At 43.5% G+C, this 27,873-nt stretch overlaps 1 protein-coding gene across 1 annotated transcript in view; it reads right to left on the reverse strand.

Moving 5' to 3' along the window:
• ZNF469 (zinc finger protein 469) overlaps positions 1-27,873 on the reverse strand; it is a 539,905-nt gene that overhangs the window by 234,389 nt on the left and 277,643 nt on the right. The window contains exon 3 of the mRNA XM_077288811.1: positions 13,742-13,831. The gene's annotated coding sequence lies outside the window, so the exon portion shown is untranslated. The remainder of the gene's footprint in view (positions 1-13,741; positions 13,832-27,873) is intronic.

Here is a 27,873-nt window from a genome sequence, read left to right on the forward strand (position 1 = left end):
CTGTAAAAGATCTGACTGCAAAAACAGCGGCCAAAGCATTCCAAACGTACTTTTGTAGACCCCATGGATATCCGGAACAGGTTCTCACTGACCAGGGTACAGCCTTTGAATCAGAGATCTTCAGAGAATTCTGTAATATGTATGGTTGCAAAAAGATCCGGACGACGGCCTATCATCCACAAACAAACGGCTTATGTGAGAAGATGAACCATATTGTGATAGACCTACTAAAGACTTTACCTGAAACGGAAAGGAATCAATGGCCAGAGAAATTGCCTGACTTGGTGGATCTGTATAATCATGTCCCGGTGAGCTCTACCAACTGCACCCCAGCTTATCTTATGCGTGCAAGACCCGGCCAATTGCCAATCGATCTAGAAATGGGAATTCTGAAACCAGACGCAGAAGTTCAAGACTCCAATTGGGATGTCGTACGGCAAAGCAGTATCGCCAAGTACAAGAGAGTGTGGAAAGAAGCCTCCAGCAAACCAGAGAAAGACAAGAGCGAACTTTCAACCAGAATGCTCTACCAACTCCATTAAGACCGGGTGACCAAGTACTCAAGAGGAATCGTCAAACCAATAAACTGGATAATCAGTGGGAAGCCGTACCCTACACAGTTTTACCAACAAGAATGGATAATCCTAAAATGTGTCTCATTAGCAAAAATGGAGGTTTAACATCTGTACTAGTGTCAAGAGACAATCTTAAATTATGTCCGGAAACGTTGAAAGAGCCAGAAGTTGTCCAGCCAGAATCAGAAGTTATTCAACCCATTCACGGTGGACTTGCCAACCCCATAGTGGTGGAATTATCTATAGCAGAGAGGGCAGATACTATATCCGCAGTAGACAGTAGTACACCACATAAAGAGACACCGCTATTACGTAGATCCCAGCGTAGTACCCAGGGTCAATTACCGGCCAGGTATGCGGATTACCAACTATAAGACTATAGACATTGTTATCGTTCTGTAACGTTTAAGCCCAGTACCTACAGAGACTTACCTGTATGAACTTCTTGCATATTCTTGAACTTTTTATCAGCCCGGAAACACTAAATCAAAGCTCCGGAAAGACTGCTTTGTGAACTTTGCTTCCTAGTACCTTCAAGGATAGAACTGTATTAATGGACGCTATTTGAAGTGACTTTTTACAGAATTCCATTTTTTTGTTTCTTTGAGTGGTTTTTGTAACTTTTCATTTTTAAGACTCTGTACATATCAATTGTTATTTCAAAATGTTATCGTCGCACAGTCCCGGAGTACTGTTCTTAACTAAGGGGGAATGTGGCGCCCCTAGGGGTATTTGCCACAAAAATAGTTGTTGACACCAAATACAAATATTAAAATAGCAAGACTGCACTACCATCTCCGACCAGAAGAGGGAGCTCCAGAGACTCCCCTTGATCTATTCTGGTCTGAGTGAGAAAAGGACTGGCAGTTGGTCAGAGGAGCTGAAAGTGAGAGGTCGTATAACTGAACTCCTAACAGCCCTATGACGGATTATAGGCCCGTAATACCCATAGTAGGAAAAGAGGAGTAGAGAAAAAGGACATTGTGAGAACTGGGTAGCAATAATCACTACCCATAATAGGCGCAGAGACGGATACCGGATCCGTGGCTATATTCATTATATATAATACAGCAACCGGAAGGACGTGAGGTGATATCAGCTTCACCAGGGTAAGACGCAGCAACAGACACAGAGTTCAGCAGTACTCCCAGAGGGGGTAAGCCGACAAAAAGGACTCGGGTTGTCCGTCGAACCAGAGCATAGAAGAGACAGATTGGGCCGGCAGTCAGTTCACATACAGCAGCAGGGCCATACAGAAACTGTGCATAATAAGAGGTGGAAATCCTGACAGGGTCAAAGTAATTTCAGAGTTCTTATACAGACTCCGGTGACAGTATTGGTCACAAATCCCTTTTTGTTGAAGTAAACTGGTTAAACGTTTCAGCGCCTCAGTCTTTCATTTGGACAATAGACATCAATCCAGGATCGTGGTCACCACAGCTGAGAGGACCTGCTGCTGATCAAGTAAGTGTCTGTTCTTTCATGATATCCCTTACACTGTGCATCGCCTGAGGCCACAGCACCTGGACAAGCCACTAGTGACATCCCCCTCAAGAGACGGACCTCATTGATCTGGTGCTGGGTACCTCGGTCTCCCGGGCGTCACATAAGATACAGCCATCACCTTTCAGGGCTTATCTGCAGCGTTCTATAATGCTGTATATCTGCCCCCAACCCGACCTGGAAGAACCGAAAATTAACTTTTATTATACTCACCTGCAGGGCGGTCCTGTCCGATGGGTGTTACTGGTCTTGGTCTGGCGTCTCCCATCTTCTTATGATCACCGCCTCCCTGCTTGCTTCTTGTGGATGACACGACCCTGCATCATCCACACAGGTCCCCGGCATCGTGCTCCTGCGCAGGCGTACTTATCTGCCCTGTTGAGGGAAGAGCAAAGTACTGCAGTGCGCAGGGGCTGGACAGGTCAAAGAGCCCCGGTGCCTACGCACTGCATGCAGATATACAGCATGCTGTAGAATGCTATATATCAGCCTTGAAAGGTGATGGCCAAATCTTATATTGGGCAAAACTGCTGACAGGTTCCCTTTAAGCGATGAGCAGAGACTGGAGGGCACGTCTTAGCTGGGATTTACCTTCACTGCTTTTGTAGGTGCTGCAGTAAACCTGTATTTCAGTAATCATGGCTCCACCTTCTTGTTTATTTATGCAGCTCCTCCATTCTACTATCTATCCCTGACTTCATATTTACACAGTTAGAACAGCTCACAGGTTCCCTTTACATTCAGCCTCAGAGCCTTGTATTGGGGTTGTTTTAGGTTGCATAATTTTGTCCTGTTTGAAAAGTCTGGCTTTTTTAAAAATATTTTAGGCTTACAAATTTACTTTCACTTCTGCAAATCCAATTACCCTTTATACATTTCTGACCTCTCGCGCCTTTGACTCTTTTAAGTTAATATCACAGAAGACTAAATTTAGAACAGCCTAATATGAGATGATCTCAGTGATATAAAACATCGTCAGACGCACATCTGGTTCTTGCCAGTAAGTATTTTCATCAGTTGTGACTCAATCACAAAATATCAGGCTGCAGACAGATGAGCAGGACTCGCTAGGATGAAATTCACCCTACCTGTCCCCAGGAGATGGTAAAGCAGACAGACATCGCTGGCAGGTATTGTGTGAGCTGCATTCTGCCTCTGAGCGTTACTGGGTATTTATTGTACAGTGTTTCATATCGTGAAACCACAGGGCTTCATACATCTCTGTGATCCAGTGTCTCCGTTCCACACCTTGAGGGTGTTAAATCCTCTGTCTGATTCTTTCCAGTCAGTCAGAAATTGCAGAAGTTCTATAAAGATGAATAGAACAGTCCCAACTGCTGATGACTGTGTAGCCATGTAAAAGATAAGCCAAGCCGGTCCATCCCTTTCTGAGTAAAGAACGTTCCGCTCCAGCAGCGAGAAATTGCATTTTCAAGTTGTGTCTGGAAGTCCATTGTGGCGTGAGGGTGCACTTCTAGGTTCTCAGCCTCGACTCGTGCTTCCTGCCTCCCCTGATCGGGCAAGTAACCACAGCAAACAGCCTGAGAAAAGTCCCAAGACCTCCTTCTCTCCTCCACACTTATTCACTCCTCACCCAATCGCCACCAAGACTTCTCCCGAATATCCCCCATCCTCTGGAATTCTGTGCCCCAACACGTCCGGTTATCCACCACATCTGAATCCTTCAAACGGAACCTGAAAACCCATCTCTTCAAAGAAGCTTCCAACCTGTAATGACCACACGACCACCTCAACACCATCAGAGCTACTGTAACCCTCGACCTTCTGTCTCCTTCCCCATAATCATGTAGAATGTAAGCCGGCAAGGGCAGGGTCCTCTCCCCTCTGTATCAGTCTGTCATTGTTAGTTTACTGTAAGGCTAAGTGCACACGTCACAGAATTGCTGCAGAAATTTCCGCGGCAATTCTGCAACTCCTGCCATGGGTATATCGCATGCGGAATTGGCATGCATATTCCTAGCATTTTGCAAGCAAAATTAGCTTGCAGAATGCTAGCGTTTTCCAAGCAATCTGTAGCATCGCTGGAAAACTGATTGACAGGTTGGTCACACTTGTCAAACATAGTGTTTGACAAGTGTGAACAACTTTTTACTATTGATGCTGCCTATGCAGCATCAATAGTAAAAAGATATAATGTTAAAAATAATAAAAAAATAAAAAAAATGGATATACTCACCTTCTGATGGCCCCCGATCTCCTCAGCGGTGCACGCGGCGGCTTCCGTTCCTATAGATGCTTTGTGTGCAGGACCTGCGATGACGTCACGGTCACGTGACCGCGATGTCATCACAGGTCCTTCACACAAAGCATCCATGGGAACAGAAGCGGCTGCGTGCACCGCTGAGAGACGGGAAGACCCGGGGCCATCGGAAGGTGAGTATATCACTATTTTTTATTTTAATTATTTTTTTTTCCACCAATTATATGTTGCCCAGTCCGTGGAGGAAAGTCTCCTCTCCTCCACCCTGGGTACCACCGCACATGAGCCGCTTACTTCCCGCATGGTGGGCATAGCCCCATGCGGGAAGTAAGCGGATCAATGCATTCCAAGGTGTGCGGAATCCCCGCGATTCCGCAAATTTAATGAACATGCTGCGTTTTTTCTGGAAAGCGTTTCTGCTCAGGAAAACAACGCAGCATGTGCACAAAAAATGCGGATTGCATTCTATTAAATAGGATGCTTAATGTGAGCGTTTTTTTCGCGGTTTTATAGCATTTTTATAGCGAAACACCGCGAAATAAAAGCGACGTGTGCACACAGCCTAAGAGATATTTGTATTTTGCTTTAACCCCTTCTCATGTACAGCACCATGGAATTAATGGTGCTATATATAAATAAATAATAATAATAACAAGTGCTGCTAGCTAAGAAGGGAGAGGTTACCATTGTGCCCCAACGAAGAAGCAATATTTTCATTCCAGCCATCCCCAAAATATTACAAATGTTATTTATTAGAAAATATTAAAAACATGATGAAATAAGAAAAGCTAGGAAAAATATTACAATCACATGGACAAGATGACTCTTTTTAAAGCTATCTCGGTGTGCGAATGATCACCCACCTCCTAAAAGATGAAATACCTCCTCAGTGTTCGATCAATCGCACCAAATGGGATTATGGTGGTGGTATCTGCAATGTCCGTTTCTATTGATGTTTAAAGTTATTGAATCAGAAGAAAAGTTGTGCAGTTATTGTGACTAATCTGGTGTTTTTTTTACTTTACAGAACAGTATCAATAGGTAAATCTTTAGTGATCTACAGTAATGAGTTGTGATAATTTAAGTGATCCAGAACACCCAGATTCCCTGCAGCTTGGGAACTATTCAGGGCCACTTCTCACGAACACAGATGATGTGTGTTACATTGTGTCAGTTTTAATAAGGATCTCCACATCTGCTTTAGCCATCATCTATGACACATACTTTCCTGGTATACCCGATCACTGCATTCATTATGCAAGCCCTTAAACAATTTGTAGAAATATAACAAATATTTGGAGAATGTATTACTACATAATTACGGGTTACTTGTGCCACCACAGCTGAGTGGGAGCAGAATAATCGGAACGTATTTGCCATTCTGTCTTTATAATGATTTGACCTTGTGCTCGCCAGTGAAAAAAGAAAGGCACAAGATTGATTTATCAGGGCATCTTGTCGATTGGCAAATGTTGAGCAATTTTCAAGGAGAACGCTGAGAACTTGTGTAGATCTCATCATCATCTGATTTAATGATGCCGTAAATTTCTACTGGTAAACCTATTTCCCACAGAGGGTGATACAAATTATATTTTTTGTCTGAACAACACATTTAATTTACTAAAAACGTGAATAATATTCTTTATGATTACATAACTTGGATGTGGTATCACTTGCTTCAATGCCAATACTGCTGTATATAGAGAAGAAGCCATATTGGCCTTGTATATATCCAGTGGAAGCAGGTGCGGTAGATCCATGGCATGGACCTGTTCACTTTTACATCATATGTTCTCCTTCGTTCCTTGCTCTGTCTCTGTATCTTTACTTGACATTGTTTCTCTTTTTGCTCCTAATTTTTCTAACAGATTAAAGATATAAAAGGGGGAATGGCTTTCTGCCAATAAGATATGAAGCCCAAGGAAGTCTGTCATGGAGTCACAATGTAGGAGCGATCCCCATCAGGTCAGTGGTAGGTTTATATTTAATTACATTTCATACATTTTCTTTACTATGATTATTAAATGTGAGATTTACACAGTCTTGGGTTTGAGTGAGAGGGGAAGGAAGGATCTGCTGTATACCTGCACCCAATTTTGGCTTAGTTTAAAAAAAATTGCATTTACAAACTGTAATTCCAGGCATATAAAACTGTTTTTTAGGTGACTGGTGCCTTGGGTCAAGCCCCCACTGGTTAGCAGAAGGCGACACATAGCTCTAGTAGAGTCGCCATAAGCTGATGCTGCATGCTGTACCCTTAATAGACATTGAGAGGTCATGTTCTGTTGATCACTGAATGTCCCCAGAGTCACCCACACCCATGGGAAATTGATGGCCTTTCCTAAGGATAGAATGTGTAATCATTGAGAAAAAAAATCCTTAAAATGTAACTATTATGTTCATTATGTAATCTTTAATGGTTTGTAATGAAACGTCTCATTGGCCATTTCTGAAAATTCCTTGTCAGCAAAGTTCAACTGGTTTACAAAGTACCAGACGGTCAATTACACCATAATTATGGAAGATAATAGTGGAGGCCAGGCCTTCTTATTAAGATCATCAAATGTTATCCACCCGTCAACACTCCGCATGTGATGACCACTGATTCCTATCAGCATTCGAGGAAGGTCACAACAAGATTCCTTCAGCATACCTGGTGTTCAGTGCCCCGATCCGGAGGCAGAGTATCACCTTATTGATGTTCCTGTCATATCTTCAACTCATTTTTATTATTTTTTTTGTTAGATCCTCATTTGCTGTCTAACATTGTACGTAAATTCCGCTCCAGATCTGTTTTATGTAGACTTGATCATACCACATCTCCTCGGCAGGAGAGGAAGAAAAGCATGATACAGACAGGACCACATCTGACTCTTTCTTTGAGGTTCATTGCTTAAAAACAGACAGTGAAATACTTTGCCTCAGACAAAGAATCAGCTGTGATCCTGAGTCACCCACCAGGGCAGAGGGGTGCTCGGCACCGGGTCCAGTCGCTATTAAAGGGGATGTCACAGTGGCTGCGACCCGGTCCGTGGCCCTGGGACTCACTGTAAAAGGGGCACGTCTTTGAAGGGAATTGTGATAAAGTCTGTTGTGACACCACCTGTGGGGTTCGGTCAATAGGGGGGACCAATGCTGCTTTAAAGGAGCTCCTCAGGGGGATGTTGTTGCAGCAATGATGGTGACGCGGGGTCCCCAGGGCTCCTAAGGTGTATGGCGATGATGGTGTATGCCAGTCAACGAGTAAAGGACACAGCATTGCAGTCTTTACCTGGTTTATTGAAGATGTAACAGGCCTCAGTCCAGGGTACCGGCAACAGGTACATAAGGAGTCCAAGCAGCCCGGAAACAAATGAAATCCCCTTGGTAAGTCAGGTTGGCAACCTTCCACTTTTCTCTCGCTATAAGTCCCTTGCTGCTTGAAGTGTCCTAACAAGGTCCTGGTTCTTTCTCCTGTCCTGGGACAGGTACCTGTATGGTAGGCAGCTTGAGCCGTTCCTTCTGGGGTCTCTGCATGGTGATTCCAGGCTCCATAATGCTGCTGTACCGCAGGCTTAATTTGGGCAATATATGTGTAGTTCTGTGCCCTCCGGTTCTGCTATGGGGCTTGCAGCTCCCCACAGCCTCGGGCTCCCAGTACCCGGTCTCTGCGCTCTGGCTCCTCGGAGGCCCACTCGCAGCCTCCTTTAGCCCTATGCTCTACTCTGTGGTCCTTTCCTATCACTCGTCTGCACCAGACTAAACTGAACTGGCTCCTCCTTCAGACCAGGATCTTTATTTAGGGAAGCTGCCCTGAAATCGGGTTTTGAGCTCCCCTCCTGGCCTGGATTCAGAAGGTGTTGTGTGTGAGAGGTTACCTGCCAAAGAGATCCCCCTTATTTCCAGGCATAGCACTACCCTCCCCGAACTCCTGGGGTGCCACAATCCTGTGCTGTAATGTCTGTATACTCTTTTGCTTCTTCCCCTACCAAGGAGATGTGGTATGCTCAGACCAGGTACTTGTACGGTCAGACACGGCCATTACACAGCACAGGCACATTTATAAGATTATCTCCGCACAGGAACATTTTCATAAAAACACCTCCAATTGTGTAAATTATTATTATTCCAAGATCTATTGATTGAAATGTACTTTGTTCATGGGAAAACCCCTTTAAGAATGCTTGGAGTTGATGTCACTGAGGAACGACGGGCTAATTGCAAGACCTGACGTGGAGCACTGCAAAGGGCGGCAGCCATGGGGGAAGAGGAGGAAGACGCACAACACACCTGTATAGTTCTGGGTACATGACTGTGTGTACTGAGAATGAATAAAGCAGCACCAATAGTGCTTAAAGGGCATTTCTGGAAACATTAGAAACTTGTTGCATGTATATAGAAAGCTAATACATTGCATAGGTGTCTATTTTGCCTTTTTTTGGACACCCCTTCCATTCAGTGTGTGTCATGTGTTGTACTTGGTATGTTGTAGTTTGGTGCATTTCACTAGTCACGTGGTTCTCCTTCTGCCATAACTTCCAGAGCGCCTCCTAAGCACCATCCGTGCCTTTTCTCTCCACCATCCTTCCCCGCCAGTACTCATCAGACGCCGTGTATACAAGTCATACTCTCCTTCTAAACCTGCTATTTAGCAGCTTCATAGCTAAGAGTTTCTAGCAGTGTCTTTTTCTGCCCTCTCACCCCCTTGGTCATTGCATCTGTGCACTTAGTAGCTTTGCACAAGACCTCTAGGGTTGACGCTATAGAGGCACAACAAAAAAATAATGCAGATTAATAAGATGGATAAATGACAAAACTATTCACAAGCTAAGGGAACAACCCGACCACTCACTTCCAGCTCGATCATTTATGTTTCAGATTGAAGCGCTTGCAATCCTCTATAATGTATGAGTGAATATGATCCGGAGCACGGGCAGAATGAAGAAATCATTTTCCTCTATGTTTCAGTCTAGACTCCAGAGCGTTTATTCTAATTACATACGGTCCATGCTTCTTCCATGCAACTTACAAATGAAAGTCGACTGTGCTGGGACTTCCTTAAACATAATCGTATTACTGGAATATAGGAGAATTCTTAGAAGCTTTTCTAATGACACAGAATGTACTACTAGGAATACTTCAGGATGTGTAACACTTCTGTAGCTCGGCTCTATTAGTGACCATGGGACCTTATATCTGCATCTACTGATTAGTAAAACGTTTCCTTATTCTGAGCCGTGTGCCAACAATCCTCACCTTTACAGACCGGTCACCACCATTGTCACTATTTCTAGGAGATGCCTTGTATTATTAAAGGGGGTCTCCTGAACAGGAAAAGAAAATAGTTATCATGTGATCTGTGTATGACTCCTAAGCGGGTATTCCTGATTTTACTACAGGATTGGTGATAACTTTTAGGTCGGTGGGGGTCTGTTCATTGAGACCCCCACCAATAACCAGAAGGGGTCACTTTTGGCTGGTGTGAATTGAGCACATGCTCGACCACTGCTCCATTCATTCTCAATGGGTTTGCTGGCATTAAAGCTATTCAGCCAATTATTTTATGGCCTGGTAGGCTGAATGTAGAATTTCTTTACACTTAAAGGGAATCTCAGCAAGAGCAGCATGATGTAGGAGCAGAGACCCCGATTCTAGTGATGTGTCACTTACCGGGCTGTGTTTTATTAGCAGGAGATAGAGGACAACTGGTCTAGTGCTTCCTAGTCCAACCACACACCCCAGCATTGGAATCTCCGAAAAACAGAATTCAGTCAGAAGCCCCTATGGAGCCATTCGCTAATATAAAGTCGATGGAGTCATTTTGGATGCTGTGTGGATGGCTTCCTGGCAGTGCTCGTCACCTTCCAAGACACAAACTAGACAGTGTCTGTCAGCCTCATGATAGTGAATGGCTCCATGGGGGCCTCAATGCAGTGTCCAGTGGAGACCAGCCAGAACACCACCTGTTTTATTCCCTCCAGTTGGCCAGTTATCCTGGGGTGCGTGCCTCCTGCAGACAAGTAGCGCCTGCTGGTAATCTAGTATTGGGCACATCTGTAAGCGGAAAGTGATCACTTCCATGTGTCATTCGCTCCTGAGCACTGTAAGAGGTATAGCAATAAACCAGAAATCGTCCACGTGCCAGCGAGACAGATGCCAATAAATCTGATATTGTTGCCAGGCATCAGTTTCCGATCATTGTAAGTATAGTCAGTTGTCAATTTCCGATAAGTCATATATTGCCAGCTGTCTTTTTCTGATTTACTCCTAATTATTCCCAGCTGTCAGCTTCTGATAACTTGTGTGCAGGGAATCGGAAGAAAGGAAAGTCAGCAGATGTGGAGATATCATCTAGATAGATTAAAGGCACATTGCCAAATCATTAGAAAGTATAAGAAGAGATGCAGAATGGAAGGAACATTTCTTGTGATCAATCCCTGCGGCTGCATCAGTATGTCTCAGGGCCAGCTATGGCTGTGGTGTCAGGGGGAGATTATCATAGCCCCTAAGGTAGCATGGTCATTAACATTAATACATCAATCTGCAGCGTTTCCATCAGCGCTGGGCTTATGATATCAAAGCGGACGTCTGTCCACAGCACCAATGCTCTGAATTGTACTTCATACAGGCACATTTGCATGATCATCTTCTGTTGAGAAAACAGGGCACTGTCAGGGCAGATGGTAAGTTCACAGCGCGGTCGCAGCTCCTAATTAAAGCATGGCGAGGATTGTAAAATGGAGTTTATTAGCGAGATAAAAGGTTGTCGGCATGCCATCTAATCATGGGTTTAATGATGGAACCCCCTGTCACAGTTAGTATATAGAAGACACTTATTTGACGGAGGTGTTAATACTTTATTTAGGTCTTCTATTGATACCACGCAGCCAGGCTGTCCGCATTCACAGCATTCAGCAGTTTAATACATGCAAGCTATAGAAGCAAAAAGTTGCAAAGTTTTAATTAGAATCAATAGCAGAAATGGATGAGCTGCAAAAAAGTCTGGAAATTCTTCTTATCTCAAAACTCTTAGGGTACCGTCACACATTGAAATTTCCATCGCTACGACGGTACGATTCGTGACGTTCTAGCGATATCCATACGATATCGCTGTGTCTGACACGCTACTGCGATCAGGGACCCTGCTGAGAATCGTACGTCATAGCAGATCGTTTGGAACTTTCTTTCGTCGCTTGATCACCCGCTGACATCGCTGGATCGTTGTGTGTGACAGCGATCCAGCGATGTCTTCGCTTGTAACCAGGGTAAACATCGGGTTACTAAGCGCGGCCCTGCGCTTAGTTACCCGATGTTTACCCTGGTTACCCGGGGACTTCGGCATCGCTCCAGCGCCGTGATTGCAATGTGTGACCGCAGTCTACGACGCTGGAGCGATGATTATACGACGCTGCGACGTCACAAATCGTGCCGTCGCAGCGATGAAAATTTCAATGTGTGACGGTACCCTTACAATCCCACATGCTTTACACTGCAACGCCTTTAGGCACCAATTTTAACGTACAATGGGAAGCCTAGAGGAGGTGAATGAAAAGATTAAAGGTAATCCCATCTCCAAGATCCTATCCCAATATGTAGTAGGTGTAATAATAAACATATTAGCAATTACCTCCAATTAGAAATGTAGTATAGTTCTTCTGATTCGCTAGGTCTCTTTCCTCATGTGCAGGAATTGCAGGACCTTGGGTATCCATGGTGACTACCACTGATATAGTGACAATTAGTTGGCTAGTTATTAGCTGTCGTAACTTCGTAACCATGGTTATCAAAGGTCCTGCAATGCCTGCACACGAGGAAAGAGACCAAGCGAATCAGAAAAGCTATACTGCATTTCTAGTTGACTGATAACACAGTGTAGACTCTGGTGACCCTTTTATCTTCTTTATTATCACATACCATAACATAGAGAAAATCCTTAAAATACCAAGAAGTGACCACCAGGTGCACTGTGCAGGATTACAGTGGAAACCACTGCCAACAATAGATGAAAACCAAAGCAATACAGTGTGGATACAAGATAGAGACAACTATACACCCATGGGAATTGTGAAATATATCTTTTATTTAACGGAATCAATATTATCAAACAAATTTATTAAAATATACATAGATATTAAAACCGCAGGGTAAAAAACTCAAATCCCCATAAAAATGCGAAAAAATGCTTGCAAGTTATTGCTGCAATATGATAATACACGTGGAATAAAAAATAATATAAATGGTTAAAAAAATGTGAATTAATGATATATAAAAGTGGCCAAGTGCATCAAAGTTATAAATTTATAAATGAATCACTCAATAGACCAGCTCCAAACAACCTATAAGGAGCATATTAAAGTGCAAACAGTGCCTCACACTCAGGTGTTGGTTGCTCAATCAGCTTAAGCTAAGAGCAGTATAAAACCCAACCTGATACCATAATGTGCAAAAAAAGTGCTTGAAAAAATATATATATCTGCAGCAATATCACATGCATAAATACCTGGGGGGACAATAGGCTCTTCCTGCACACCCTACGTACGTTTCGGAAAATTCCTCTCCTTCGTCAGGGCCCCTGCCATTATTAAATCCCAATTACCCTGTTCTCGGCATAGTGACTCTTGGACCTACAGACCATAGATAATTATGGAGACCACAACTGTTAGGCCATGACCACTTTGTCCATAGTCAGATCCAGTTGGATTTTTCAGAAAATTTAGAGCAGAAATCTCAAGAGGAAATTCAGATTTTTGCCACTGATTGTCCAGCAGATCGACACATAGAAAAGAATGATTGTAATTTAAGCTAATCCACGGCAATTTTATGCAGAATGCATGGCATTAATGGGTTTCAGTATCCGCCGTGGGTTCACTGTTTTGCACCGATTTTCCTGAGCATGTGATTGTGCTATGAAGTATTCTATTACATGGATTGGACTACCGAGAAGTCCTTAGCTGAGAATAATGCTGCCGGGATCGATATGGTGACGATGCATGAAGGATCAATGTCACATGTGATCAGTATTTGTGCCTGTGACACTGGAAAATATGCAGACGAGAACTGAAAAGTGACAGGGCTAAATCCTGAGAACACAATCCTTATTTCATGTCAGTATTGAGCTCCTCATATTTCCAGCATTTCTGTATAATTTCATAAATGAGGCGATCTGCAGACTGCGCTTGGATCGTTCTGACCAGGCCTAGTCCCTGACCATATAATTTGGAAGTAATCTCCTTCCCGGAGGAAAGTTTATAATATTCTGCAAGTTTCCAGCAGTAAACTGCTGATTACTACAGCAATTGTTTTCAGAGCCTTCATTACTTTGGCTTGAGGAGCAGGTTTTAAGCAGCATAAGTACATCATTTCCCATCAGATAGCTCGAAAACATGCCGCTTCATTTCCAGTTTCTGCTGTAAATCCCTAATCCTTATAAACAGTCCCGGTAAGAGAGAGTGATTTGGCTTACCCTGGTCAGGACCTGTTCACAGCCATGTCTGGGATACAACAGCTACAAACGCAGGAAGTTGGTTACTGCAGCCTTAGTTGGAAGTATCATCTGAAGAAAGGAGCCACAGAAGAGACAGGTTAGATATTACTGTGGGTAAATGGTACCAATATTATCTAAATCCATATACATAGAATGGGGGAATGTATTGATGCAGTCTATAGTTTTCCAGTGGGATAGTCCAGCTTTTGTACATTTCCCCCATAGTTTTTACTCCCAGACACGTCAGAAGATGCTGACTTTCCTTGTGGAGATCTAGTTGGTTTATGAAGCAATACTCTCTGGGAGTAAATATGCAAATTAGATCTATTGTAGAAGGAAGATAACGGACTCTCTTATAAGTAGCTAATCAAAGACACAAGGACCAAACCGTAGAAACCCAATTTTCCCAGTTCCCATGGTTTGGAGTCCATGAATAATTAGAATTGTGATTTATATGTATAGCTTCTTCATGACAAGATCTTACCAGATACAAGAGTCTAAAATAATTACTGTGGAGAAACGTGGTCAGTGGGTGCTCTCGTCCGCTGGCCCGGCTGTCTTTAGCAAGACTGCATGGACCACGGCTCATACCACTGAACGCCCGCTCTATCTCCCCGTGGGCAATACACTACACAGACAACACAGGGTTAAGGTAAAACAGGGTGGCAATACTTTATTGAACCACAACACACAATAGCAAACAGAACAATCCCACCATGGCTGGAATTGTTTGGTTACATGGGCGCATATAAAAGGTCACTGCGTCTCCACGTATTTCCAGTATGACATGATGTCAGAGCTCCCAGGGTCGCTACTCCATCTGTGGATGAACGCACAGAGAAGGGGTAACGACAAGCATAGGGAGATGACCAAGAACTGTCCATAGAGTCCATACAAGGTCCAAAGCCAGTTGACACGAGAGCCACCACCTGTCTTATCTGACCATCTCCATGGAACCAGGCGACCAGCGGGTCCCCTACCTGGCTTTCTCCCAACATATCCATGGTTCAGAGATGGTCACTGGATCAGATCTGTGTCCTTCCAACCAGAGCCGAAAACCTCTGGTGCCATGATGAATTGACTGCAGTCCTTTCTCCAGTCTGTAGTGTGGTTTTCAGAATGTCCGGCTGGTAGCTCTGTATTACTTCAGTCTCCCAGGATGTGATCTCTGAGTAATTTTATACCCAAGGCATGTAAGCTATTCTTAGAATTAAGGTACCTTCACACGAAACGACTTTGTAACGATATCGCTAGCGATCCGTGACGTTGCAGCGTCCTCGCTAGCGATATCGCTTAGTTTGACATGCAGCAGCGATCAGGATCCTGCTGTGATGTCGCTGGTCGCTGAATAAAGTCCAGAACTTTATTTGGTCGTCCGATCGCTGTGTATCGTTGTGTTTGAAAGCAAAAGCAACGATACCAGCGATGTTTTACACTGGTAACCAGGGTAAACATCGGGTTACCAAGCGCAGGGCCGCGCTTAGTAACCCGATGTTTACCCTGGTTACCAGCGTAAAAGTAAAAAAAACAAACAGTACATGCTCACCTGCGCGTCCCCCAGCGTCTGCTTCCTGACACTTACTGAGCGCCGGCCCGAAAGTGAAAGTGAAAGCACAGCGGTGACGTCACCGCTCTGCTGTTAGGGCCGGAGCTCAGTCAGTGTCAGGAAGCAGACGCTGGGGGACGCGCAGGTGAGCATGTACTGTTTTTTTTTTTTTACTTTTACGCTGGTAACCAGGGTAAACATCGGGTTACTAAGCGCGGCCCTGCGCTTAGCAACCCGATGTTTACCCTGGTTACCCGGGGACATCGGCATCGTTGGTCGCTGGAGAGCGGTCTGTGTGACAGCTCTCCAGCGATCAAACAGCGACGCTGCAGCGATCGGCATCGTTGTCGCTATCGCTGCAGCGTCGCTTCGTGTGAAGGTACCTTTACCCAGGGTCTTTCAGTCCAACATCAAGATAATGTAAACAATGGTGATGGGATTAAGTAGCACTATTAGCAAATAAGCACACATCAATAAACAAAGCTTCACACACTCAATGTAAAGTCACTATTAGGGTATGTGCACACGTCAGGATTTCTTGCAGAAATTTCCTGAAGAAAACTGGAAATTTTCTGCAAGAAATCCGCAATTTTTTTTGTGTTTTTTTCCCGTTTTTTTCGCGTCTTTTTTAGCATTTTGCAAGCGTAATTAGCTTGCAGAATGCTAAAGTTTTCCAAGCGATCTGTAGCATCGCTTGGAAAACTGACTGACAGGTTGGTCACACTTGTCAAACATAGTGTTTGACAAGTGTGACCAACTTTTTACTATAGATGCTGCTTATGCAGCATCTATAGTAAAAGATAGAATGTTTAAAAATAATTAAAAAAATAAAAAAATGGTTATACTCACCCTCTGCAGACGGCCGATATCCTCAGCGGCGTCCGTTTCTAGATGGTGTGGTTCAGGACCTTCGATGACGTCACGGTCACGTGAGCGGTCACATGACCGGTCTCGCGACCAATCACAAGACAGCGACGTCATCGCAGGTCCTGAACCACATCATCTATAGGAACCGAAGCGGCAGCATGCAGCATGCAGCGGTGAGAGGCGGGAACACTTCGGGGGCCATCGAAGGTGAGTATATCACTATTTTTTATTTTTATTCTTTTTTTTTTACCAATTATATGGTGCCCAGTCCGTGGAGGAGAGTCTCCTCTCCTCCACCCTGGGTACCAACCGCATATAATCTGCTTACTTCCCGCATGGTGTGCACAGCCCTGTGCGGGAAGTAAGCAGATCAATGCACTCCTAGGTGTGCGGAATCCCCGCAATTCCGCATTTTTAATGAACATGTTGCTTTTTTTTCCGCAATGCGATTTTTTTCGCGGAAAAAAATGCAACATTTGCACAAAAAATGCGGAATACACTGTAAATAATAGGAGGCATATGTTAGCGTTTTTTTCGCGTTTTTATCACGTTTTTATAGCGAAAAAACGCGAAAAAAACGCGAAAAATACTGAACGTGTGCACATGGCCTTACAGACTTACACAGTATGTTAGATAGTATATCAGTGGGCAAGTCTGTCGCCTTGACCCACCAGACATAAACACTTAAATTCACAAGCCAATATACAGATAAAAAGCCAGTTCTTTTGTTTTTGCAAACCATGATTGTCTGGAAAATTAAGATACAATCTGGTTTCTTCACAATTACTTTTAACGGTAAGTTTATTTCCCTAATGCTTTTGAGTTATTTGACCATTCTTAGGACAAGTCTGCAAATTTCTGTTCAATGAAACCTTGAAAATAAAAAGTGAAGCTTGCCAGTTGATATTTTCCCAATTCTGGCTAAAGTAGAAGCGGCACCAGTTTTATAAAACCCCAAAAAAACTGCCTGTCCTTGCTTTTCCACAGTAGAGCTGTGCCGGAACCGCACATGAGCTGGTCTTGTGGCCAGGCTCCCGTTAAAGACATGATATTAGCAGGGTTAATCCTCGCCGTAAAAACCACAGCATTCTTGGACTTTAGCTGGTAACCTGACACACAGAATATCTCATCACAGATACTGCCTCACTGTTGCTTTGAGTCATTTTCCATACACCATCCGTCCACAATCTTGTTTTTGAGCAAGATGTGAAAATATATCCATCAATCTGCTATTTTACAGCCGCTGTCCTGCGCAGATTCCCAGTTGGGTTACATAATCGACTGTGGGAGGTTGTTGTGCCGTTATCTTCAATGCCCAACAATGTAACTTATGCCTTATTGATAATGAATATTCTGGTATCTACATAGCATAACTGCAGATCCAGAGAGATATCAAGCAAGCCTACAACCTGCAGTAACCACCGATCGACCAAACCACTGCACGACCAGCTCTATCCTCACCTACTGTATTCTCACCCATCCCTTGTAGATTGTGAGCCTTCGCAGGCAGGGTCCTCTCTCCTCCTGTACCAGTTGTGACTTGTATTGTTTAAGATTATTGTACTTGTTTTTATTATGTATACCCCTCCTCACATGTAAAGCGCCATGGAATAAATGGCGCTATAATAATAAATAATAATATCAAGAGAAGCTTTTATTATTCAGAACAGTAATACATTCTGCCATAAAACTGTCAGTCGCCAAGCTTTAAAGCCTTAAAATTGGTGATTGTGATCTTACTTTGTTCAGAAAACTATTAATGATGCAATTATTTGGGGATCTGTCTGCTTTTTTGGGCACCATTGGATCTGGATGGTCTGTTCCCATTGTTATCAATATACTTTGAATTTTCTTTGTGGATATTTTTGTTGCAGCAGTAAATTCAAAGAAAGTATGAAAATATCACCATGTTTTGCAATGATCTTAGAAATAGGTGATTCTGGATTTGCTGATCCCATAGACGTCTCAAATAATTTTTACATTCAGTCTGAAATTAACAATTTTGTAAAAATCTTGTAGAGAATATAAGATACTTTGTGCCACTTGACATTTAGTCTAGAAATAAGTTTGTTCAGTTTCTGTCCCTTCTTGCTGTTGTCATGAGTTTACTGCAACAGAGAGGAGCCAGAAGACCGCACCATCTGATTTCTCCTACTACTGCACAGTTTAGAAGCACGTCACCTTCATATTAAACGGTGCAGGTTTCTTTTAGCAGTGCAGGGGTTAATCTGTTCAGTTGAGAGCTCTTGGAAGTTTTCCTGCACTAAGGCTCTCAGCTGTTCACTGTTGACAACTCCCCTCTCCTATATTTTCTGGGCCCTGGCAACCACTCATTGCCAGAGTTAGCTTCATGCCGCATGGTTAGGACATTGGTGGTTTGTTGTTGTAGAAGGTGTTTGGTGGATTTATCTGAGATTGTTGCCAGGTTTTGGTTGTGTGCTAATTCCCTTCCTTCTACTACTTTGGTTTTACCCTATCCTCCACTCCCCGGTTTTTACCTCTATTGTTTGTTTGAGTATATTTTTATGATTGATATTTTCCCTAATCCATGTTTGCATTACCTTATTAGTCTGGTTGGTGTATTACTCTCCCCTTCCCTGGGTGGGGAAGGGTACAGAGTGAGGGCGGATTTAGGAACTAAGGCAAGGTATGTGGCCCCGGCGTCTTCACCATCAGAAGTAATGCAGGGAACAGGGCGAGCTAGGGTGCCCCTAGCGTTATGGAAAGGGAAGGAGCCCCTGGTCCCGGGACACCCAACAACAGAGTCATGACAGCTATCTCTGAGCCAAGGCTAAAGCTGCCTAGTCCATGCTTTCTGACAAAAATTTCCTAGCCCTGGAAATGAGGTGAGTTGTCATGCACGAACACGGGTAAGTCCAGAGGATGACACAGCATATAAATAAGACAGGGTGCCAAAAGGAGACGAACGCCCTAACGGTAGGGAGAGAGGGATGGGAAACCTCCTGACACCAACATGTGCCTGTCCCTAAGCTTCCCTAACACCTATGTGGGTCACCTCTATGTACCCTGGCTAGTGCACTAGCCGGCAAGGATGCTAGCCTCGCCACTGCAGATGGTAACACACGGGATGAAACGAACAGGTGACAGACAAAAAGAAAACTGCTCAGCTTAGGATCCACTGCTAAGCTCCACAGCAGCAGAGTAAACCAAACCAAACCAAACCAGGACAGCTGGACTCACACAGCAGCAACACCACCATCACAGGCGAGCTCCACACACCGAGCTGGGCTGCATAGAACAAAAACTCTATAACCGACAATCAGCTGATGGGTCATGTGACTATTTAAAGGGAGATGGAACTGGTTACCAACCAACATCGGCTGCCCAGCCTAAAAGACAACTTCCAGCAAGAGACTGACATTAACTCTTGCTGGACCAAATGAATAAAACAACATTTAAATTTCAGCAAACCCAGAGCTGCTACGAATCCCTTAATGATTCGTGACCAGAATAGTGTAAAGGGAAGCAGGGGCTTAACTCAGAAAAGTGGTGCCTGACTCATTTTAGAACATACTGTAAAAGCACACTCAGGATTTTATGAATATGAGTTAAAATATTTTTTTAACAAATACATCAGCCCCCTGAGGCTGGGGGACAGAGGAAGGGTGCTGTGATTCCAAAGTCCATACAATTTGCATTAAACTACATCACCGTGAGGCATAATACACACCTGATCCACTACCGGGGTCCATACCCAAATCTTTATGTTATTGTAAGCTGAAGTGCCCAGAACCCCAACCCCACATTGAATATCAGGAGTGCTGCCCTGTGAAGCTCAAGGTTGGATTTTACACATACCTAATTACCATTCTCACATCACCAAACAAAGCAAATTAAAAGCAAAAATTAGCATTTCAAGCACAGGGCACATTTGTTGTCCAGATGGCAGAAGTACATGAAACCTTATTCTGTGGACAGAATACAAAAACAAAGATTAGAATATTGTTCAAATTAGGTTCTCTCTGAACTTTAGACCTTTTTATGCCTTATTAAGTTGCTAGACTTTCTCTATAATCCCTGGTTGGATGTCCTGGAACGCTGCGGATTACTTGACCTGAGGCTTAATGAGTGACAAGTACTTTAATCATATTTGTTGCTCGCTCTTGGCTCTGACTTCATATGAGTTGACATTACTGATGCTATGAGGGCAGTTCACATAAGGCTATGGGAATAGTCTGAGGAATGTATTGAATCTTCTGTATCTGGTGGGAAACATTGATATTTGTTATTAGTTTAATATAAGTACCGTAATATGATTTTTTTTTCTAATCACTACTCACGTCAGATAAGAAAAACTTTAGTTTCTATTTTTCTGTTAGAATTAATTTGAAAACTCTGTTATATAATTTTATCAGGATTTGCCCTAATTTAATTTTGCCAAATTGGGCAAAGATTTCCGCTCTATTGACCTCAAGGATATTGTTCTCTCCTGGTTCTTCTCTTGCCTCTTTGACCGCTCCTTCATGGTATCTTTTTCCAGCTCTCTCTCTTCTTCCCCTTACTATCAGCGTTCTTTAAGGCTCGATCCTAGGTCTCTTCCTTTTCTTTGTATACACAACCCCTATTGGACAAGCCATCAGCAGATTGGGTTTCCAGTATCATCTCTATGCTGATGACACCCAATTATACACCTTTTCACCTGACAGGGCAGCACGGTGGCGCAGTGGTTAGCACTGCAGCCTTGCAGTGCTAGTGTCCTGGGTTCAAGTCCCACCACGGACAACATCTGCAAGGAGCTTGTATGTTCTCCCCGTGTTTGCGTGGGTTTCCTCTGGGCACTCTGGTTTCCTCCCACACTCCAAAGACATACTGATAGGGATTCTAGAGTGTAAGCCCCATCGGGGACAGCGATGATAGTGTGTGCAAACTGTAAAGCTCTGTGTAATATGTTAGCACTATATAAAAATAAAGATGATTAATAACCCTGATTTACTACAAAATGCCAGGGATTGTCCACTGTCTCTAACGTCATGTCCTCCCTCTATTTTGAAACGGATTGTCTCCAAAACTGAACTTCTCATGTTTTTTTTTTAACTTCTACTAACCTACCCAAAAAAATTACCTACCCAATATTCCAGCTACCTTGGGTGGTTCAACCATAACTCCCCAGCAGGACACTCACTGTTTTTTGGGTCATATTTCACACAGAACTTTCCCTTAATTCCTATATCCAATCCCTCACTCGCTCATGTTGCCTGCATCTTAAAAACTGCAAATTCTCTTACTGTCGCCCTTATTCATTTTCGTCACAACTTCTCCCTCTAACCAAACTTTCTCATCTACAAACTGTCCTGAATGTGGCAGCCAGGGTCATATTTCTGTCCAGCCACTTCACCGATGCCTCCACCTTGTGCCAGTCATTGCACCGGTTACCCATCCGCTACAGAACACAATATAAATTATCTCTCTCCTCAGTTCAGCACCGCCCTATATCTTATCCCTCATTTCTGTCTACCACCCTACCCGTGTCCTCCATTCAGCAACTGATCTAAGACTATCATCCTCCATAATCTGAACCTCGCACCTCCGTCTCCAAGACTTCCCTCGTGCTGGCCCAGTTTTCTGAAATGCACTATCCAAAACGATCTGACTAATATCTAGCCTCCATGTTTGTAAGCATGTTTTAAAAACACATCACTTTAGACAGATCTATCACCTCAACTCTCAAACCTAACTCTCCCCTGTTCTCTCCTAAACGTTAATCATAACCTGCTCCCTCCTATTCATGTGTCTCCATGTTCTCCATGCTCCCAATCGCACACAGTAACAGCACTCAGACAGATCCTGACTGATGACCGATGCAGCTTCATAACTATTATTTATTATAATGATGGCCGGACCGTACACAACCTATTGTGTCCCCCTATTTCCTTATAGATTGTCAGCTTGCGAGCAGAACGACCCTTACGGTATGTGCACACAATCAGTAAATGCTGTTGGTTGGACGCTGCATACTTCTGCAGTGTCCAACTCTCGGCGTCCCAATGTTACAGCATAGTGGATGGGATTTCAAGAAATCCCATGCCCAGTATGTGTCTAGAGATGTCTGCGGCTCACCCGCGGAGACCAACATGCGGCGCGTCTTTCCAGACCGCAGCATGTCTATTTATCTGCGAGCCTCTGCAAGATAAATTTCTCCCGTACAATGCATTGGGCACGGTAAATCCTCACAGTTCAATGAACACATGTGGAATCACCGGCGTTCAATAGCCGGCAACGCTTTGGATGCAGAGGACATGTGCTGCATCCAAAGCGCTGCCAATTCCTGATCGTGTGCACATACCCTCACGCCTCCTGTAACCGCTGAACTATGGGTTACTTAGTATTGTTTTTATTGTCCCTACTGAATTGTAAAGCGCTGCAGGAAAATGTTATACATTAAATTTCCTTAACAAAAACACAAAAATTGTTTCAATAAGTTTTAAAATGTGCATGTCAGTCTTCAACTGGGCAGAAAGCAGATTAGACAGATTTTGTTCTCTACTGAGGCACTAGAGCCATTGCGCAAAAATATTGCAACATTTTGAAAAATCACAAACGATGAATTAGCAGAAAACATCTGGATAATGAAAAGCAATGTCCACATTGTCAACAAACCAACAAACATGACAAAGACTAAGGAAGAAGAAAGTGTAAGAATGGCAAAAGCAAAAATAAAAGTGGCTAAAACTCTGACTTTTACTCTAAAAATAAAGTGCAAAGAGACTGATGAATCAGGGCTTTATTTCATTGTAATTGGTAAGAGTGCTATATTTTTTTGCATCCCTTGGTAATTACAGAGGGAACCTTCTGACAAGTTTGCCTTTAAGCTGAATTCCCACAAGGTGTGTCTTTTTTTATTAGCATGTTTCATTTATTTTTGGGGCGGTGAGGAATATATGACTATTTTTTGTGTTAATAGAAAAAATTGGAGTCCGGCTCAACAGGACTGGATTTTCCTTTTCTTTTTATTTTTCAAAAGAAAATATAGTGCATACAAAAGAACAATTTACATGGTCAACATGACCCAGTCGAAGTGTTTTGACTGCACTAGGCAGTCTTATGTGCCTTTAAATGGCTGACACAATGTTGCTGCACTTACATAGTCTTGTTTTGTTTAGCTGAGATCTGCCACTATCCCAACCCCCCCATGGTGCCAGTTTCTACTGTCCTCCACTGCCAGGGCAATCAGGGGAAGCTCTTATATGGTAGTGCAGGATGAATGCAAGACTCATAGAAACTAATCTGCAGATCAAACTCTGGGAACAATCTAATTTTATGACATATACGAGAAATTAATTTATTGCACGAAATGAATTTTGCTGCGATTTGCTGAGAGGCCCTAATGCATTTTGTATCCCTCATGTGGGAATACCCCAGCCCCAAACAGGGGACACTCTCTCTGATTTATAGACCTTTTTATTGGTTTCATTTTTTCCTCGTTTGGGAAATGTTACTGCTTTATTTTCCATCTCTGAGCCGATCGCATGAGTCACTGTAACCTCTTTAGTGCCCCATTATGTGCCTGCCTGGAGCTCATTGTAGAAGGATCTCACAGCAGAGTTTAATTTATAGTCTTCTGGCAAATTGATATCTCCCAAATTTTTTATAGTTTATTATTATCTTAAAAGAAAAATATAGCCATGGGCCAGATAGTGAGGTAAGAGCTTGCAGTGTGAGCTTTCACCTGTCATATGCTTTATAATGAGCCTGGCATGTAGATGGTCGCTGCGGGCTATAAATTGTACAAGTGTGATTTCTAGCCCGCCAACTTCTGATTGTTGTGCCAAGCGCTGTGTCAGTGTTTTCTATTGCGATTGTTTTAGCCAACACTTTTCCAAATGATCTTGTAGGGGACAGCCTATTTTAGCCGGTGCATTTGTAATAGTGAGAGTCTATTTTATTACGCCAGTTTTGTCACTCACTCTCATTCCCAAGTCTCAAAACTATTAGTTATTATATTAAATGTTTCAAGAGCTCATTCCTCCTGCTTATTCTTAATGGACCGTTTAGTGTCAATAGCTTTAAGCAGATAACGGCACTTGGCCTTCTCGTTTGCCCAATTTCCCATCTGCTGTTAAGCATTTAAGTGCTTTGATCCCAGTCTTTATTAGATGGCTCATTTACATGCATTATTTACACAATGTCCAGCCAATTACTTAATCCAGCTCGTTACGTCTCTCCGATCCGTCATTTATTGTGCATAGCTTCTTTTTTTTACATACTTGCTGTGCTTGGTTGTGTAAATTAACAACCATTTCTTTTTTTCTGATTCAAATTGAAGAAAAAATAATGTCAGAGCCATTGTTCTGAAAAAAAATAATTTAGGCATCATTTGGGAGAATATTACATTTGGGAGAATATTACACAAGTGACAGTTTTTATGCCCTGTGGCTCTGAACTTTTTTAAAAACATAGGCCCTTGTTCATCAATTGCGTGTTCCTGTTTTTAATATATTTTCTGTCTTCTCGTCTAGGTTTTGCTGACGCACTTTGTGCCTAATTCATCAAAATTGAGCATAGTATTTGTTGAACTTGGTGCTAACCACAAGTTTGTTTTTTTTCTTTTATATTTCTTTTTTTTCTACTTTTAGTTAGCTCTAAAATAACGCATGCCAGTCTTTGACTGCGCTAAAAAAATTGACAGGTTTTGTATTCCACTATGGTGTTGGAGTGCCTTTGTGCAAACGATGAATTACTCAAAAACATCTGGATAATTACAACTGTAGTTTCTTTATTCAGCAAACCCCCCAAAATGTTGAGGGATGAAGAAGTATTATAAAAATGACACAAACATCATAATGATTTGGTGCAAAAATAAAAATGCCTAAAACTAAAATAACTCCAAAAACAAGATGCAAAATGTGTCATCAGAAAAAGCAACAAGAAAAACAGTGCTTACCCGATCCTTCTTTCACGACATCTTGAAAGAAGGATCAGGTGAGTGCTATTTTTCTTGTTATTTTTTCCAATATAATACATGTTCTTTATGCATGCACCACCCAGAAGAGATCTGTTGGTTTGGGTTGCAATAACACACAGAAAAAAATGACTTAGTGCCTGGAATAACCCTTCTTTTTTTTTTTTAGATAAAAATGTGTCTGTCATGATCCAAACCGGGTTTTGACTCCTGTCTTCCCCTTTTCCTGGTATGGTCATATCAGGGATTAACTTCTCTCAGCCTTAGTCTGGGTTCAGATTTGCTATTTATCTTCGCTGTGTCCTGCAGACCATGTTAGTTGTAGTTCTGTCTATGGTGGTAGTAGCTGACTCTGTTACACCCTGACTTGTCCTGCTGTTATTCCTGACTCTACCCGTGTCTGTGTTATACCCTGCTCCCTGTCCTGTCTCTGTGTGTCTCCTTTCTGTCTGGACTTCTTGGCATTTGAACTTGGCTTGGACCCTGACCTGCTTTTGTCTCTTGTCTTTGGCATATCCGCTCCTGACCATTCCTGATCCCCTGGCTTGTCTGTGACCCTGAGTTTGCTTATTCTTTTGGCACTGTTTACAGTCTTGGATTTGACCCGGCTTGTTAGACTTGCCTGCTGCCACCTGATGGTAGCTTCTCTGCTGCACGGTAGGTCTGCTTCATCTGTGTGCATGACCTCTCTCTACTCTATCACCACCTAGCGGAGCTAGCTTCTACCTGCATTGCAGCAGCGTGATAGTCTCATCAGAAAGACTGTTAGTTTTTATGCTTCTCTTGGTCATTGTCGTGTGAACCTGCTGGTACATAATGTGGAAGAGCCACACTACATTGTGGTACAGTAAAAGGTAAGTTTACACTCGGCAGATCTAGTGACTGATTTGTGGGACATATTTGCTTTTGCAAAAATGTTAGTGTAGTGCCCCCACTGCCGCAGGGCCGAGGGGTACCCGGTACCGGGCCTCTGAGTGTCTGCTCCGGGGTTGTCACGGTGGCTAGGCCCCGGTCCGTGACCCTGCCGAGGGGCGTACAGTATCTCATAGGTGTGGATGGTAGTGGTGGTGCGGTTGTGGGGTGCAGGTCGCGGTAAATAACGAGGACACCAGGTTGCAGTCTCTTTACCTCTTTACTGAAGATCTCTGGGTCCTCAGTCCGGAATCCGGATAACCAGGCTGCGCAAGTCCGGCCGGTCCAATGGCACCTCCAGAGTTCTCTTCACAGGTGGAAATCTGTGCCTTCCTTCTAGCGCTATGTGTTGTGGTCCTTCCCTGCTGTGCTTACAGAAAGTCCCCACAACTGTTGTGTCTGTTTCTTAAGTTCCCTCACAACTCGATTAGATGATGTTCTGCTAATCCTCCGTCCCTCCCTGGTGTTCTGGTTGGGACGGCACCCGTTTGACGGGTAGGCTCGGAGCTCTTCCGGGACCCTAGAGTCGCCCCTCTCCACAAGTTGCCCCCCAAGACTGCATAGGTGATTTAAGTTAGACAGCCCGCCTTAGACTGACTGTCCTGCCGCTGTTTAGAGTATTGCTTGAAGCTGGATGTTGAAATACTCTCTCGGCGTTCCGGCCACCGGTAGTGCGCCTCAGTAGGGTGTTGCTTCGGTCTTACAGCACGACCCCTACTGGTATTTCTCCTTTTGCTTGATCTCGTTTCTCACTCAGCACAATCTATCTCGCTTCTCGTCCTTCCTTGGGCACCGCCGCTATCCTGAGCAGGCACGGTCCCGTTACGTTCGTTCAAGTTGCCAAGCCTCTGTCAGGATCCCACCCCTGACAGAGACCCTACTGTATCTTCCCCACAACACCCTCTGCCACAAGGTGTTGCCTGGTTCCAACCCAGTCAGCTTTCTCCTCTAACTTCCTGCCTGACCCCCAGTTTACCCACTATGGTGGGGAGTGGCCTAGTGAATAGAACCCTTAGCTCCCCCCGGAGGCCCGGCTGTGAAATGTATTGGTGTCTGTGATACCTGATCAGATGAACTCCTTCAGTGCGATCAGACGCACCATAGCTCCCCATAGTGGCGGAGACACAGTACTGCAACGACCAGGACTCTGGGGCGCTGCACTCCCCCCTGGTTAAACACAGTACTCCGGGACTGAGAAGAAAACAACAATACAAGTTAGCAAAAAGACATACAGTTTTGTTGAGTGCAATAACAATAAGTATACTTAAACAGAGCTTCCCTTTATGGGAGGTGAGAACACTTGAACGTTGCAAACATGGTTAGATATCATAGCAACATGCTATAATTAACTTTTCTTACCCAACCGGGTATTCTACTAAGTGCAAAATTGTTGAACAATAATTTAACGTTGCCTTTAAGGACATACACTCTGAATCCACTAAAGACCTTCTTATAATCACATTATAAGGCAATTTAACTTTTTCATTCTCCTTCTTTAAATCTGCAGGACCGCCTGTCCTAACGGCACCAGACCTACTGCCTCTCCTTTCTATTACAGGACCGCCCCGTTCAGCCCGGGCCTACTGCCTTTTCAACTACTATACACAGTATAGAGCATAACATTACTTTCAGTTTAAGAGCACCGAGCCATTTTTTTACATGACTCCTCTGAGGACTCAGGGTTCACCTTCTATCCCCATTATCTATCAACATTATAAAAAAAAACAATTTCTATTGAACATTAAACCTTCTCATTATCTTTCTCATTAACATGCATGCTGGACACCACGTCTACCCCCACGGGCCCACTGCATCCTTCTTCTCGCTTTCACTTTCTTTCAGGGAACATCATCAGCATTTCTTTAC

The sequence above is a fragment of the Ranitomeya variabilis genome, chromosome 2 (genome assembly GCF_051348905.1).
Source record: "Ranitomeya variabilis isolate aRanVar5 chromosome 2, aRanVar5.hap1, whole genome shotgun sequence".
Lineage (NCBI taxonomy): Eukaryota > Metazoa > Chordata > Amphibia > Anura > Dendrobatidae > Ranitomeya > Ranitomeya variabilis.